Source organism: Schistocerca piceifrons, chromosome 3, assembly GCF_021461385.2.
Source record: "Schistocerca piceifrons isolate TAMUIC-IGC-003096 chromosome 3, iqSchPice1.1, whole genome shotgun sequence".
NCBI classification, from domain to species: Eukaryota; Metazoa; Arthropoda; class Insecta; order Orthoptera; family Acrididae; genus Schistocerca; species Schistocerca piceifrons.
This window is the reverse complement of record NC_060140.1, coordinates 877,720,737-877,733,165: the sequence shown is the minus strand read 5'-3', so window position 1 is coordinate 877,733,165 and position 12,429 is coordinate 877,720,737.

Genomic DNA, 12,429 nt, shown 5'->3' with positions numbered 1-12,429 from the left:
TGGATAATGTGGAAATGGTCCCCATCTTTTTTGTACATGATAACTTCTCCAGGATAGTTTTGTGAGATAATAGTAATTCGTCTACACAATTCATTAACATCATCTGGTCCTCTGATGACAATAACATCAGTGAAATACCATCGCTCTGAAATTTCAGAAATTCTAATAAGGTTGTTACACCAAAGGCAGATGGTGGTTGTGAAGAAACTTCTAATTAATCAAATAGCTCAAAATTAAGGTTGTGTCTTCCCCTAAGAGTCCATTTCTTGTTGCCATGTTGGAGTGTAATCTCATCACCAAGTACGTAAGTGCTTTCAGGGATGGAGTTGGTACTTGAGCTTCCAGAAGTATGTACAGCATCTGCATCCTCTCGATGATGTTGTCCGTTACCAATCTGCAAGAAAATTTTCAACAAAATTAGAATCTTCATCTTCTGAATCATATACAATAGGGAGGGCACCACCACAACATACAATTCTAAATAATGGTGTGTTTGCACAACACAATTATCAAATGATATGGCAATAAATGTGGGAAATACTATCCTTAAAAGTTCAAGTGTGACGGTCAGCTACAATGTGCAGCCAGTTCTGGAAGAATACCCCTGTAAGGAAGCTAAAAATTCAGATCAGAAGATTTTACAAGAATATCATGTACAATAGACAAGAAGTCTTAACATCAGCAGCAACAGCATCTTATTCTGTATACTGCGATAATAATTCCTTGATAAATATGAGTCTTAGTTACAGTACAACTTACATTCACTTTAAATTCTGCGTATCCTGTATTTTACAGTGGCTCTCTCTCCTGAGAGTCAGCTGGACTGCTTATTTCTCATGTTTTTATGTATCTGTTAATACATATTGTTCAACATATTATCACACTACATTTAGTTAAGATCACCCTTTTGAATAGATGCATAAAACTTCATTAAAAAAAATAGTTTTTTAGTAAAACTGACCTTTCCTACTGGCAGCAGGCATGCATGAAACATGTAATGAGCATAGTTTACATGGTCTAATTCCATCAAAAAAATGCAAGTATCTGCGAAAACACCACAGACAATACACCTGAGGAATCTTTGGAGAAAAATCCAATATATGGTTGAGTGGGAGAGAGGTAAAAGTTTAATCTTTGTCAACCCCCATTATAAGGATGTTAAATTTAGTAAGTGACAGCTAGTTGTTATTTATCATTATTTACTTTGAACTTCCTAGTATGAACCTGTATAAGATAACAGAAAATATCTTTGCAGTGAAACATTTATAAAGGCATTACTCAGTTCTTCACTGAGTCTAGTATGTTCAATTATATATAACCTCTTGGTAAGTATTCTTGAAATGTCAGCAAATTACATCTAAGTCTTTTTCCAATACACTGCCACTTCCTGCACTTATTTTTATTTCTATGGAGTCAGTTAATGTAACTCCAGTCACTAGCATACATATACCATAGACTAGTTGGTCAAGTTTTATAAAACAAACAAATACAGACTTTTGAAATGACACAGGAAATGCAGGATTTTATTGTTTTGATGACAGTTATGAGAACTAAATCTTTGGCTTCTGAAATCTAAAAGTCACATACAAAATGAAAGATAACATCAGTGATATAAGTTAATGCACAAACCTTTTTGCGATATTTTTCAGTTTCCTGTGCATGTTCTTTGATCAATACTCTACACTTTTCTGCTTGATCTTGCACTTTAAAGTACATGATTTTTGAGGTTATTAAATTTTGTTCTGACTGGGTGACTTTCTCCTGGTACAGAGCAACCTAGAAATCATAATTATTCATATGTTATTTGGTGTCCTTTATTATTGTGTCTTCAGATACACTGGTAAGTAAAACTTAAAAGATGAAAGTAAATTTCGCATGATATGTCACTGCCAAGTAACAAAGCTCACTGAATTTAACAATATGTACAAAAAATGTTAAAATATAGCCCAGAAGGTAACTGAAAGAAACATGCCATGGCAACAACAGAAATGACACTTCTATTCAATTACACTGAAGTCACCATGATTCATGATGATCTCTGGACATTATGAAAGGCTGGATAAGGTTCTTAATAGGGTAAGCAATCACCATGAATGGTAGTGAATGCTTTGCAATGTGCTCCATGCTGGTCACAAGGTTGGTAAGGAGTTCATGTGGTAGGGTACTCCATTCCTCCACCAGTGTCGTTGACAACTGCTGGATGGTTATTGTGCATGTGGTTGTTCTGCAATACATCTCCTCAATGCAAATCTGTGCTGCAATACATCTCCCCAACACATTCTATGCATTCTTGGTGGGATTTAAATTAGGGGAATTGGCAGGCCAGTCCACTCACTGAATATCCTCTCACTCTAAGAGCACCTACACCTGTGATAATTGATGCCATTGAGGAGTGGCACCCATAAAAAAGGAGTCAGCACTGAATGCAAACCTGAAAAGGTGCACATTGTGAAAGAAAACAGTGTCACAAAAATGTTGGCTGGTGAGTGTACTGTGTGCAAAGACTTGCAGGTCAGTATGCTCATGTGACCTTATACTTTCCCACAGCGTAACACCTAGACCATCAAAATGATCATGTTTGAGAATGATGGACATATTATTATGTGGCAAGAAGTGGTAACATGTAATGCACTCAAGAATGTTCTCGAACATTTGTGGGGGTCAGATGTTAGGGTCAGTTTGAACTGTCCTAATGACAGAAGATTTATTTCAATCTGCAGTATTACACGATGTCAAAAATATTTTATACAATGTAAATTTTCACTTAAGTTAATTGATGTAATTATCTGTTTAGGAAAAGTAATTGTTGTTATGTTATATGTTGTAGTGTGGCACGGACCATATGGATTAGCTTCTGTGCAAACGTTTTTCAGTCAAGTTCTCTAGAAGAATGTGCAGACAGTATGAAATTAGTCAGTCACTGTGGATAGTTGTAATTGAACTGTGAGCACAGACCATATGGATTAGCTTTTGTGCAAAATTTTTTGAGTCAAGTTCTGTAGAGAAATATGCAGATTTGGTAGTTGTAATTCGATGGTTTTTTAAGTCTGTATGAGAAGTACTCTGTTGTTATGTTTCACAACAAGATCAATGTATTTCTATAGGATTTGATAATACAGTGAAGATGAAACTAGAGCTATGTGTACATAATTTTAGTGACTAAGAATGTTAGCTTTCTGTTCCTACACATGTGATTAATCCATTAACAAATGCAACACAGTCAAGCAAGATAATCCATAATGACACCTATAACAACAGAGGAGACCTAAGATAAGTAGCATTCAACTACAAACAGTTTTTAACATTCTGCAATATGCTTTGACGATCAGTTAGAAGCCAAAACACAAAATATGCAAATTTGTTTTCAATATTAAATTATAGTGGAATGTCATAGAACCACATTTAAGAAGCATCTATTCTCTTTTTGTCTGAACTACTTCTCATCCACAATTCATTTCCATTCAAGTGTACACTCCAGACTTATATCTTTAGAAAATACTTCCTAATACATAAATTTATAGTTTATGTACCAAATTTGTCCTTTTTTAAAAATGCATTCCTTGGTACAGCCAGTCTGCATTTTATAGCATCTCAATTTCAATCATAATCAGGTATTTTGCTGGCCAAACAGTGAAACCCGTCTACTGCTTTTTGTGTCTAATATCCTAATCTAATTCTCTCAAAATCACCTGATTTAATTTGACTTTATTCAACTACCTTGTTTTACTTTTCTTGATGTTCATCATAGAAACTCTCTTCAAGATGCTATCCATTCTGTTCAACTGCTCTTCCAAGTCCTTTGCTGTCTCTGACAGAATTGCCATGTACTCACCAAACTTTGAAGTTTTTATTTCTTCTCCCTCAACTTCGATTACTTTTCCAAATTTTTCATTGATTTCCTTTACTGCTTGCTTGAAATACAGATTGAATAACATCAGGGATAGGCTACAACCCTGTCTCATTCCCTTCTCAACCAATGTTTCCTTTGATTCTTGCAACTGATGTGTTGTTGCTGTACAAGTTGTAAATAATCTTTTGCTCTCTGTATCTTACCCCTGCTACCTTCAAAATTTCGGAGTATATTACAGTCAACCTTTCAAGAGCTTCTTCTAAGTCTAAAAATGCCATGGATGTAGGTTTACCTTTCCTTAACATATCTTCTACAAGAACATGTAAAGTCAAAAATCAAACAATGGAAAATTCAGGATTGAATGTAACAATATTACGAGAAGGAGAGTTGCTACTCACCCTATAGCAGAGATGCTAAGTAACAGATAGGCACAACAAAAAGACTCTCACAATTACAGCTTTCAGCCCTTAAGGCCTTCTTCAACAATAGACACACAAATGCACACACACAACACACTCACACAAACGCAACTCACACACGTCTGCAGTCTCAGGCAATTGAAACCACACTGTGAGTGGCAGCAACAGTGCAGATGGGAGTGGTGACTGGGTGGGGGTAAGGAGGTGACTGGGGTGGGGAAGGGGAGGAATAGTATGGTGGTAGTGATGACAGTGAAGTGCTACAGGTTAGACACAGGGCATGGGAGAGGTGGGGACGGAGGGGGGGGGGGGGGGAGTTGCAGAAAAGGAGAGAAATAAAGAGAGGCTGGATGTGGTGGTGGAATGACGTCTGTGTAGTGCTGGAATGGGAACAGGGAAGCAGGTGGAAGGGCAAGGATAGTGATTAAGGAAGGTTGAGGCCAAAAGGGATACGGGAACATAGGATGTAATGCAATTCAGAAAAGCTGGTGTTGGTAGGAAGGATCCATAGGGCAAAGGCTGTGAAGCAGGATACCATGTTTGGCAGCGTGTTCAGCAACAGGATGGTCCACTTGTTTCTTGGCAACACAGGCTATTCATGTAGACAGACAGCTTGTTGGCTCTCGTGCCTACATAGAAAGCAGCACAGAGGTTGCAGCTTAGCTTGTAGACCACGTGAGAGGCAGGTAGCCCTGCCTTTGATGGGATATGTGATGTTAGTGACCGGACTGGAGTAGGTGGTGGTGGGAGGATGAATGGGACAGGTCTTGAATCAAAGTCTATTACAGGAGTATGGGCCATGAGATAAGGGATTGGGAGCAGAGGTTGTATAAGGATGGACGAGTATATTGTGTAGGTTCGGTAGATGTTGGTGTACCACTGTGAGACGGGTGGGAAGGGTAGAGGGCAGGACATTTCTCATTTCAGGGCATGACAAGAGGTAATCAAAACCCTGACAGAGAAATTAATGTCCTCACCTTTCTAGCCCCTTCCTGTTCCCATTCCAGCACTACACAGGCATCGTTCCACCACCACACACAGTCTCTTTTCATTTCTCTCCCCCCCCTCCCCCCTTTCCCATCTCTCCCCTGCCCACTGTCTAACCTGCAGCACTTCAGCACTTCACTGTCTGTCACCCCCACCATACTATCCCTTCCCCTCCCAGCCCAAGACTCCTCCTTACCCCCAACCAGTTGCCACTCCAATCATGCACTGGTGCTGCTGCTTGCATTGTGGTTTCTGTTGCCTGAGACCGCACTCGTGTGTGAGTTGCATTTGCATTAGTGCTGTTTCCTTCGTTACTATTTTCTTTTGCATCACTATACTCAATGTTCATTCTTCTTTGTCTTTTTTCCTGTGTCTCTCTTGTTGCCTTACAAACTGCAGTTTGCACTCTACTTACGAGCCACACTGTAACAGCCACCTCGGCCGCACACAACAGATGGCTACAAAATCACACTGGTTGTTGGTGCAGCACCTTATGTCCCACATTACTCCCGCCAATATAATTAATCCTATACTTTCAAATTGATCACTCTCCCTATGTCATTTCCCATATGTTTGCGTCTTAACTCCCGCACCCTTCCAGTGCCACATGATCTAGTATCCATCCTACAACCCCCCCCCCCCCCCCCCCCCCCCCCTCCCCCAGACTTCCTCCATTCTGTCCAAGTTTGTAGTGCCTCGAGAATTTCAGGGTAAATTCTAGAGACACACATATTTCCACCATCCCAAACACACGTTATTTTAGAGATAAGTGTGGTAAAGTAGAACTATGTCTGCTTCCCCACAGTTATGTGCATACAGGACGCTTGTGTATCAGATGGACGATCGGCGCGAGCAGGTAGTCACCGAGCCCACCTAAGAAGTTGCACGTCCCGTCTATGGAGTAAACGCATCATACTCTATGAGATATAAAACATTAACTGGTGTGAACATTTGAAGGTTGTTGAAAGAAATTAAGAGACTTTTATTCATTAATTCTCTCATTTACTACCATAAAGTCGGGACAGTTGTTTTGTTAAACTTGGAGAGATTTATAGAATGTATGTATAGAAAGATGATTGTAATAGCTCTGTCGAACTGGAAGGTGTCGAGCTTATGGGAAATGTTTAGTGTATGAAAACTGTTATGTGTTATGAAATATAGTGAGATTGAATTCAGAGTATTCTTGAGTGCACTGAGTTATTTAAAAGTATAAAAAATTCCTCCAGAGTAGCATCTGTTCTTCGGAAAAGAAGCTGGGTACAATATCGCAGCAGACTATCCTGAAAGGAGATCGGCAAAGTAACTACAAGTAGGTAGAGGGAGTGTGAGTCTTGGACACTAGTATCACACTGCCCCCCTTAATCACCAGAAACTACCAGAATGTGGCGAACGTGACAGGACAAGAAAAGGAGTAATTTTTTTGAAGAAGATTGAGATAAGAAAAAGTTGAGATTTGCCGTAGCAACACATAATAATGAGACAAAGAAATTGGTCTGCAAGATCCAATCAAAAAGATTCGTTTGTGGGGAGGAAACAATCCTCACACAGGCAGTAACTAGCTGACGCTGAAGCCGATGCAGTAATCAACCAACACCGACACAGTAACCAGGCAACGTCGAAGCAGTCGCAGTAACACGCCATCGTTGCTGGTTGCTGTTCGAGTTGCTGGCTTCGCGCCTGCTGACGCCGTTGCCACAACCAACGTGTGATGCTGCCAGTGCCTGTGCAGTTCACCGGTGCCGTTTCTACACCTCACCAATGCAGCCTACAATCCTATGCCAGGTGAGCTCAAGATAATAACCATTTAAATTTAAACTAGGGTGGTCATTATTTGCAGAGGCGGTTTTTTTTAATGATCATGAGATCACGAAAGGTTAGGACTATGGAGAAGGAACAACAACCTACACTACAGGACTAGCCATGGCCATGATGGTGAACAAAAACATGCCAGATTTGTCTACAGTAAAAAACTTATCAAAGCTCAGAGTATTCAATTAAATGCTATAAATGTTCAGAATGCTTCGTTAAATGAAAAACTCAAAGCACAGGGTGAAGCTTTTGAAAAACTAGAAGCACAGGGTGAAGCTTTAAATTCTATATTTGAGGCATTAAATGATAAAGTGGAAAATTTACGAGTAGCTTTAAAGAAATAATTAAGTAATTCTTTAACAGTACAAATGAATCAAATATTTACAGACTTTAAGCAAAGACAGGAGGAGCAATTACAGAATTTGACCAAGAAACTAGAATTTGATATTGAAGACAAGTGTAGTAGCGTAGAGTCAGAGTTTAATGAAAAATTAGAATCTTGTGAAAATGTATGTAATGTTAAATGTAATTCTGTAAGACAGAAACTGAATATATTGAAAGAGAGCACAGATCGATCTAAGGAATTAATATCGATTATTCAATCAAAAATTCCAGGTGTTGGTATACCAACTGTCAGTTTGTGAGTAAATAAAGTAGAACAAAATTTCAAAGAAAAGGTAGTTGACTTCGACATTATAAGTATGAACAGTCTGGCAGAACCTTTTGAGCTAATTGTAGATCGAGAAATTACCGAGAGTATAATCTCCCAAAATGTCACAACTGTTGAGTTTTCCAAACCTAATGATACTATCAAGATTATGGATGACTCATGGAGAGAATTCCAACTTATCCAGAACAAGTTAGAACACAGAATAACTTTACCTAATGTTGGGTTACATAATAAAATGGTAATTGTTTGGTTGTAGGTGGACTTTCACACAAAATTTAACAAGAAGTATAGGTCTGCACATGCTCAAGTGAGGTTAAGAGCAGATACATGGGATCCAGAAGGAATCACATTATTCCCCAGGGATGTTAACATTCTGTGTTAACAGGTGGAGTGACGACCGTTGGTTCCTGAGTTGAGTTCGGTGTTGCTTCCACATTAGTTTTCTTACACCAAATTCCCTTAAAATCTTCAACTATTCTGTAATATATTTACAACTTCTTAAACTATCCTATCATATTAGTATTTATGTGACCTATGACTGCACAGTTATGACTAATTTAAGGAGGGCATGGTAAACAGTGACCTCTAAGCATGAGGTAAAACTAACAGAATAACATTCTAGGTGATGATATAATATGATGGTACTGTTTAAGAAGAATGATATACAGATGACATAACATGAACAGGGTATTTTATGTGTGTATAAGATATAAAGTGAAGTGACTAACTGGTAAAATAACTATTTGGTTGTAGTGTATAATTTCCTGTTTTTATAGAATATTTATACCGCTTGTGAGATATCGTATGAATGGGGAGGGTTTGTATCAATTTTGAAAGGGGGTGGGTAGTGAAGGTACACAAGGTTAACACTACACACACACCACACCTTTCACACATCCCTCTTAGACAAATGTGACTGATTCTTCACCATTTGCTGTTCCATAGGAGATGCTAATATCTTTCTTCAGGGACTTCAAATGTGAAGGTGAGAGTGTCCGTTCTGCAGGAGACATTTAACATCATACCTCCTCTGGCTTCTACATCTCGCTACATCTACATCTATACTCACTCAAGTACCAGCAAAGTGGGGATTCTGGGAAGAGGGGTGGGAAGAGTTTCCTGTCTTTGGGGCTATCTTCTTTCTCTTCTTCGATCTTAGCAACCATTTCTACTTATTCCCTTCTTACTTCTCTTTTGAGTACCAGTCTACCTTTCCCTCTGTCCATATGCACACACTTCTATTGCTGAAGTCCTTCTCAATTTCCGTGGTTTTCTATAACCTTCAAGTTATTTTACATAAGCTGGCTGAAGAAACAGGCTACTACACAAATACCCATATGCATACACACAGTGAAATACAAAGACACAAACGGAAAGAGTACAGTTTAAGGTAATGTGAGAACCGTCATGAGTTGGAGGGGGAAAATGGTGCACATAGTGATAGGTATGCGCACATGGTTATGTGAGTTTACTGTTCCAAATCACATAAAGGTATGTACAGAAGAGTATTCATGGTCATGTACAGGGATATTTATATAGGTAAGAACTGAGAGTATTCACAGTTATGATGACAGTATTACATCATAGTAAGTGTACGTTGGAGAAGGAGGAACACCTGGTGGTTCATTATGTTATGGCATATACTTAAATGGACAGAATTGGTGTCAGTTTAACGACTATTCTGATGAATTGTAGGGTAATGGGACAAGCAGTGCATTAGTAGGTGTGTGTGTGTGTGTGTGTGTGTGTGTGTGTGTGTGTGTGTGTGTGTGTGTGTGTCTACATATTTTCCCACGTATGGTGTCTATTGGAAACTTAGGACTGGAAGAGCAATGGACGACTCAAGAAAGGGTTAAAGTAAGTATTGTGAAGCGAGTGTGAGGGGTAAAATAGAATATTAATTTTTCCGGGTAGTTTTGAATCACAGTGCACATAAATTGGTATACTAGGGCAATGGACTATGAAGCCTGCTCAGGAAGAATAAGCAGGGTGCACCCAGAATTGACTGGATGGAAAAGGGCAGGTAGGCAGACCCAAGGAAGGCTGACCTATACCGTGCAGACAGGGTCACCAAGAAAGGGATTGACCTGTACCATATTATATTAGGAATTTGTTTAAAGGGGCGTACCTAACAAAACGGAATGCTGTAGTGCATTCATAGTGTCTGCCTTTGGGTAAGGTATAGGTATTGTGCCTAAAGAAAAACAGCAGTATCGTGACAAAAGTCACAAATCTTGTAGAGATTATTCTGGTAAGTTTGAATCCTCATTTCCACTTGCATTGTTATATTTGTGTGAAGTTACATGTGTTGAAAAGAACACATTTATTGACACAGAGTTCTTCCAGATTGTAATAAATAGTGAATATTTCCATACTTAGAGAAAGGAGTACATGAAGTAAGAGCAAATAACAGCATACACTTGGGTAATGCACACTCAGAATGGATAATTGGAAAGGGAACAAAAAGATCCTTGTCCTTACAAAGTTTAAATTAACCAAAAGGTCCATGATGTACTAAGTAGACAATTGTTAAAAGCAAAACTGTTGGAATCATAAAGTAATGTTATACAAATACGATATTGATGTACATAACAAACATGTATAAAATATTGTGTGTTCGAGCTAAGGAGGGGGATATGTAGTGCCTAGAGAATTTGGGGTAAATTCTAGAGACACTCGTATTTTCACCCTCTTGAACACATGTTATTTTAGAGATAAGTGTGGTAACGTAGAACTATGTCTACTGCCCCACAATTATGTGCATACAGGACAGTCGTGTATAGGATGGATGATCGGTGCCTAAGAAGTTACACATCCGGCCCATGAAGTAAACGAATCATTCTCTGTGAGTTATAAAATATTATTGTGTGAGATATAAAACATTATTGGTGTGAACATTTGAAGGTTGTTGAAAGAAAAGAAGAGACTTTTGTTCACTCATTCTCTCATTTACTGCTGTAAAGTCAGGACAGTTGTCTTGTTAAACTTGGAGAGATTTATAGACTGTATGTATAGAAAGATGATTCTAATAGCTTCTGTCAGACCAGAAGGTGTCGAGCTTATAGGAAATGTTTAGTGTATGAAAACTGTTATATGTTTTGAGATATAGTGAGATTGAATTCAAAGTATTCTTGAGTGTACTGAGTTATTTAAAAGTATAATAAATTCCTCCAGAGTAGCATCTATTACTTGGAGAAGAAGCTGGGCAGAATATCACAGCTGACTATCCTGAAAGAAGATCGGCGAAGTAACTCCAAGTAAGTTCGACATCCAAGGGGGAGTGTGAGTCTTGCACACTAGTACCACACAGCCACCTTTAATCACCGGAAACTGCCAGAAGTTCACACCCACTAATTCTACCACCCAGTCACATATGCCATCCCCCTTCTTCACATTTATTCACCCTCAGACCTGCTACTCACTGTAATATATATATTTTTATTCGTTATTCTTTACTTTGATCCTTGTGACTTATCACCAATTTTAATGAGTTTTCGTTTTTCCCTATTGGTGACTCCCTCAGATTTAGTCTTGTTTTCGCCATTTGCATCCATTTAATCCTTTTCATAACTTTTCACATGTATTTGGGTGTACCACTGTCATTTTGAACTGCAAGGATACCTGGCAGAAGGACTCCACCACCTGTCAGATACTTCCACCTACAAACCTTGCCACAGTGACCCCATTCCAGTAACCCAGCACGACCTTCAGTCGCTACTCAAATCCTTAGGCCCAACCTATAATCTCTCCCCAGAGTCCATCTCTCTGGTCACGCCTAGCACTCCCTGCATTCCTACCTTCTACATGCTTCCTAAAGTCCATAAACTTAACCACCTAGGACACCCCATTGTGGCTGATTATTGTGCCCCCACCAAGAGGATCTCTGCTTTAATAGACCAACACCTTCAATCTATAACCCAGAACCTACCCTCCTATATAAAAGGTACCAACAATTTCCTCCATCGGCTCTCCACAGTTCCTGTTACTTTACCACTATTGATACCACCTCCTTGTACACTAACATTCCTAATGCCCATGGCCTTACTGCTATTGAACACTACCTTTCCCAACACCTGATGGATTCCAAACCAACAATGTTCTTCCTAGTCGCCGTGACCAACTATATTCTCACCCACAATTACTTCTCCTTCGAAGGCATTATGTACAAACATATCCAGGTTAAGGCTATGCGAACCCATGTGGTACCATCCTATGCCAACCTATTCATGGGCCATCTACAGGAATCCTTCCTAAACACCCAGAATCCTAAACCTTTCACCTGGTTCAAATTCACTGATAACATCTTTGCTATCTGGACCGAAGGCGAGGACACCCTATCCACATTCCTCCAGAACCTCAACAACTTCTCCCTCATTTGTTTCACATGGTCCTACTCAACCTAACAAGCCAACTTCCTAGATGTTGACCTCCACCTCAAACATGGCTACATTAGTAACTCAATCCATATCAAATCTACTAACCACCAGCAATACCTCCACTTTGAAAGCTGCCACCCGTTCCATTCCAAGAAGTCCGTTCTGTACAGCCCAGCCACCCTTGGTCATCATATCTGCTGTGACGAGCAGTCTTTCTCGAAGTATACTTAGGGTCTCACAGATGCCTTTATTGACTGTAATTATCCTTCCACCCTTGTACAAAAACAAATCTCCCCTGCCTTATCTTTCCAGTCTCCC